This window comes from Myxocyprinus asiaticus, chromosome 33 (genome assembly GCF_019703515.2).
Source record: "Myxocyprinus asiaticus isolate MX2 ecotype Aquarium Trade chromosome 33, UBuf_Myxa_2, whole genome shotgun sequence".
Taxonomy (NCBI): Eukaryota; Metazoa; Chordata; class Actinopteri; order Cypriniformes; family Catostomidae; genus Myxocyprinus; species Myxocyprinus asiaticus.
The window spans coordinates 18,175,112-18,181,111 of NC_059376.1; the positions used below are offsets into that span (position 1 = coordinate 18,175,112).

Consider the following 6,000-nt stretch of genomic DNA (forward strand, 5'->3'; position numbering starts at 1 on the left):
AGCACTTATAAGCACTCAGCCTTCCGCTGTTTCAGCAACAAAAATCATCTCTCCTAATTCATAAGGTAATTCCGACTTGGATTTTCTCAGATTTAGATGCCTGTTGAATATGTGGTTTATCATTTGAATCACTCAGTGATAATAAATATCCTGTGTTTGATATGAGATTCATTGTACTTGGTCTATGGGGTGCGTCGGTAGCCTCCGATAGAAGTTCAGCTTGCACAGTATTTAGTCAGCCCTCTTTAACAAAGTGTGATGATACAAATAATTTGAATAAAACAATAGGTGAGACATTTATTTTTCAACATTCTTGTTACTTTGTTTGCATCAACTACAAAAACAAAACAAAAAAACTAAAAATGTTAAAAGTGACAAGTTAAATTCTATAATGTGAACGGCTTGTCTATATTTTTAATTCAAGAGTGTAACAGGATTATTTTGACAGTTATTCCAATCAATTCTAATAGTCCCAGATACAGTATATGCTTGTGTTTATTATTCACTGCATAATTAATCAGCACAACTAAACACATTTTCTGATGGGTCAGTTTCACGTGACAGCAGTGTGTAAATGCAGTGGACACTCCCATCTCTGCGATACAGACATCGCTTTTCCCATGCGATTCGACAGTAAACATTACAGACGTCCCCAGTAATAACTATTTTACAGATATACACTACCGTTCAAAAGTTTGGGGTCACTTGACTGAAATGTTTCTCATGATCTTAAAAATCTTTTGATCTGAAGGCGTATGCTTAAATGTTTGCAATTAGTTTTGTAGACAAAAATAAAATTGTGCCACCACATTAATTTATTACAAAACTAAAATTTTATTTAAAAAAACGTTTTTGAAATTGATGACTTGGACCGAATAATTAAGAAAAGCAGCCACTAAGTGCCCAACATAGATGGGAACTCCTTCAATACTGTTTAAAAAGCATCTCAGGGTGACACCTCAAGAAGTTGGTTGAGAAAATGTCAAGAGTACATGTCTGCAAATTCTAGGTGAAGGATGACTACTTTGAAGATGCTAAAATATAACACAGTTTTGATTTATTTTGGATTTAATTCCCATAGTTCCATTTCTATTATTCCATAGTTGTGATGACTTTACTGTTATTCTAAAATGTGATTTTTTTTAAATAAATAAATAAATAAATAAAGAATGAGTAAGTGACCCTTAAACTTTTGAACGGTAGTATATGTCCGGGAAACTAATCTACGTTTTGAACTGACTCTGTTCTCTCACCTCATCGTGGTCTGTTGTTGGATTCTGTCACCAGCAGCTGACCGATCTTATTAATCACTGACTGCCTCATCTCTGATAATCCACTCTGTTTAAAATCTTGGATCTAATACAGCCACCAACACCAAATATTTGTCGTGTAGAAGCGCAGACATATTCATGTGGCCGCACGAGACATTGTAGCGCAATCTGGGAGGAGTGGAAGGTGAGAGCCTCGAGAGTGGCCGGAGTGGGGCTGAGCGCAATCTTGTGAGATGCACTCCTCACTCCAGTGAAATTCTAAATCGCTCAGCTCCCACTATGCTCCACTCACATGCTCTGGCTGAAAAAGGCTAATAATTTACCTCAAAGAGTCAACAAGACAACTACATATGCCAAGATTAATGATCAACAATAATTTCACAGCTTAGATACAGATTCAAACACAAACTCCATTCTAAATCTCTCTCTCTAAACAAATTTGATGCCTTGGTGCCTGAAAGGGGCCTCCTTCTACCAAACGGTATTATTCCAAATTCATATGGAGCAGCTCTAGTACAGGATCAAAACACTGTGTGTATATGCGTGTGTGTCGAGTTAAAGAAAATAAACGAGCCATCCCGTCGCCCTCACAGACAGGCGAACATTCGGTAATCTGATATTCTCACTTCTTCTTATCCATCACTTCTTCTCTTTATGTTAAAGTTTACCACACCATTTGCCCCAGATGTTTTAAAGCTTGAAGGAAACTTGAGGGAAGAAAAGAGAGATGGCGGGGCATATTACCTCACTGAAAAAAGATGCCAAAACTTTCAGAATAAAACAGTATGGGGTTAAGGGGCATATGAGGAGAGATTCATTTTTCTTGGTAGCGTGACTGTACGTATACAATCATTCAGGCTTGAAGCTGTTCTCCCCATTTCACTCCATCTTCAATCCTCCAACAACCCACGCCTCAACAATGGACTAGCCCACAGAGCGCAGGTGGCTTCGATTTACTGAGCGGCGGTTTGGACACGGCCCAAAACCTCAAATGAAGGGGGGACGTGGTGTTCTGTTATACAAAGATGGGGTCTGGTTATACATTTTTTGTAATGGCCCCAGTAAGTATGGATAGAAAAATCAGAAAATGAATTCTAAAGTAACCTTCAAAAAACAGGCTCATTATATACTTGGTCTGGACAAGTCACATGTGTGCTAAAAGACATTAATATACTTTAAATTATCCCAGTTAAGAAAAGTGACCTACAGTTTTATTGCGGCATTAACACTTGAAGAAGATCAACGAGTACAAGCACATGCCATAAAAAAAGAGAGCGAGAGAAAGCGCAAGGAAGGAGTGAGAAAACAGAGGAGCTGTCAGTCGTGTGGCCTGCTGAGGCTATAACCACACAATAATCAAGACTCTGTTCTACACACATTTATCTGCTACTAGATTCAAAAGTGTCCAGAGAGCATAACACCAACTGCTCTTTACATGAAAAGTGTCTACTAATTGCAGCTCTGAAAGCTTTACAAAGAAAGACATCCTTTTCTTCTGAATAAAAAGCTTTGCACTACCACCCATGGAGTTGCGAGTTCAAATCCAGGGTGTGCTGAGTGACTCCAGCCAGGTCTCCTAAGCAACCAAATTGGCCCGGTTGCTAGGGAAGGTAGAGTCACATGGGGTAACCTCCTCGTGGTCGCTATAATGTGATTTGCACTCGGTGGGACGCTTGGTGAGTTGTGCGTGGATGCCGCGGAGAATAGCGTGAAGCCTCCACACGCGCTATGTCTCCGCAGTAACGGGCTCAACAAGCCACAGGATAAGATGTGCGGATTGACGGTCTCAGACACGGAGGCAACTGAGATTAGTCCTCTGCCACCCAGATTGAGGTGAGTCACTACGCCACCAAGAAGACTTAGAGCGTATTGGGAATTAGGCAAGCCAAATTGAAAAAAAAAAAAGCTTTGCAAAAAGTCTGAAGCTTATTTTAGCAAGGAAACATTCAGCATATGTATACTTCTGTTCTTTATGCAAATAAAGCCCTTTCATAGTATACAGCGACATTGCAGCAACAAAGCAAGCATAAGTCATTCATTTTCAACAAGAGTTGGCAATTACCAGTGAAATCAGCGACAGCGCACGCTGGCAACACAATGTGGGAGTCCAGGGACTCAAAGTTTATAACTTTATGCAAATGAACAGTGATGTGATGAGGCGACTACCAACAGCAGTGAAGGCATTGAAGCCCAAGCGATTCACCTCCTGTGAGATACTTTAACCATATCTCAGCACGAAGGAGAACTTAATGTCACTGTAAGCAATTTTATTGTTCAAAAGGATTTTTTTATTATTATTATTATGATTTATAGTAGAAAAATTGTCAGCATTCCAAACGAGTTTGCATGCATTGATGATTAGTCATTAACTGTGCAAGACTGCAATTTATGTTAGGGATGAGCAGAACGACTAATTTCACTAGTGGTTAAATGTAAATTCTGAAGTCGACTAGTCAGCTATTCTAAAAAGAAAGAAACCCTTAATAAACAGTCAAAAAAAACATTGTGTTTATGCGACCCATTTACTTAAAATACTTAATCTATTCCAACAGCCTAATCCCACACAAAATTCAGCTGAAAATGGACATTTATCTGTGATGTGCTTGCTTTGCATTATGATCATTGTACATTAAATATAGAACATGACACGCATTCACTAAATCAAAGTTAGCGAATACAGGTATATTTATTGAAAACAATTGAATGAATAGTACAGGACTACTAGAGCAACCCTAATAGTCAAGTCAAGTCTATTTATTTGTATAGCGCTTTTCACAACACATCGTTTCAAAGCAGCTTTACAGAAAATAGCCTGTACTAAACGGAATTCACCAAGCAAAAGATACTTAACATATTAAAACAGTCAGGACATTGTTGAACACAATTAACAGGAAAGTCAAACCTACAAGAAAAAAAATGCACTGAAAAGTTTCATGATGTGCATCAGCCAATGATCTAATATGACAGCTGTTCAGTAAAGAAAGTTAACTAATAACGGTTATGATTTAAAATAATACCTAGGGTAGAAAAAAAGTAGGCCTGTGAAAAATGTACAATAAACATAATGTACTATTCCAAACATGACGTGCACACAGAATAAAAGACAGTTAAGCAATCGGCACATCGTCGAAAATAGCCTTCTTGATCAGCAGAGTACAAATAATAATAATAAACAAATTGGTATACCTAGCTTAAGGATAGCTATTTACTCAAAGCATACATTTTTGATGAGCAAAATGAACGTCAACATGGTCCAGTGAAAGACAGGACCTGACTCACCTGAGGTGATTGTCCTACACTTGAAAAAGCCTGCTCAGCGGGAAAATAACTTACAAGCATGCACAGATTTAAAGAAGACAGATGTGAAAACTACGGAGGCCTATTTTGTCCAAGGTTTATCACTTTTTTTCTCGTGAACACGACTTAATTTTCTCAAGATCTCGACATAAGAGTTGTTTTCTCGTGATCGTGACTTGTGTAAATCACTGCAGAATCATTCCAGAGACGTCATTCAGTATTGCAGAGGAGCAGTAGCGCGTCACATATTTAATTAATCAAGGCCTGACGGCAGCTGAAATAGCTTTGTGCCATTGAAGCACTGTATATATTGACACACTGTATCGGAGCTTCAGTCATTTTGGGGAAAAACATAATCTGTGACGTCCGAAGCTTCATTTGTCTGAAAATCACTCTTTTTAATTTACTCTCAGACATTGTTTTTATTTTTTCACAGAACACAGTAGCTTCTTAACTCATATATGAAGCCTTTGAGCCTTCTCTTGGTTGTTCCATATTTATTTATAAAAACTTTAGTTCAAAAAGAAAAAAACGTCATAATAGCGTTGATAAAACATTTTATTGCTAGTTGTGCTTCATTTTTTGACCACCAGATGGCAGTAAATTGAACCGTGTACAGAAGCTTTGAGTAACAAACCCAATTTCAATACGTTGGTAATGAAAGCCCTATTGCTTCAGAAAGCTTCATTTTCCCATTATTACTCCATGGATACCGGACTGAGAGATGCACGTCAGCAGATTTGCGAGTCATTAGATAAAACTGAGATAAAATCCATCTCCTTGACCTAGAGAAGCCTACTGTTGCATTAAACAGAAAATGAAGATGCTGTGCCTGTGATGTTATGAGTTGCTGCAGGTGCCAAAAGATGTTTTCTCACAGGAACTTTAAGTGGCAATCACGAGAAAAAAAGAGAAAATTAAGTCGTGATCATGACAAAACAAGACAGAAATAAAGTGATGGACAAAACAGGTTTCCGTAGAAAACACCCATAGCGACTTGCAAGCCAATGTTTTGGAAATCCACTTCCCACACCAAAGTGATAGCTGCTTGGCTTGCGAGAGGAAATTCTTCTGCGCCCGTCGCGAGTGAGAGAGGGATGAAGCACGCATGGCCTGAGGTGAAATTAAACTATGTATACATCTGCTCCAGATATCCTCTTTTTTTAATAATTGTTTTAATTATATTTAAAATGTAACATTAACATGACAGTAATTTAAGTGCAGCCTTTGTAAAACAAAGCCAAACATAAATGTTTAAAAACTGTTGAAAAGATTAATGGGGAAAAATATTGACCGACTATTAATTCCAGTGTTGACTAGCAGCATCAGAACCGTTTAGTTGACTAGTCTCACACATCCCTAGGCTAAGTTATGTACAAATGCTTTGCCTTGCAGAATGTTCATTTTTAGCAGCAAGTAAACCAATTACTTG

General features: G+C 38.1%; 1 protein-coding gene across 4 annotated transcripts in view; it reads right to left on the reverse strand.

Annotated features, from left to right (window-relative positions):
• The window catches only part of LOC127424126 (nuclear receptor corepressor 2-like), a 164,937-nt gene that overhangs the window by 86,738 nt on the left and 72,199 nt on the right, over positions 1–6,000 (reverse strand). The gene's annotated exons all lie outside the window — the stretch shown is intronic.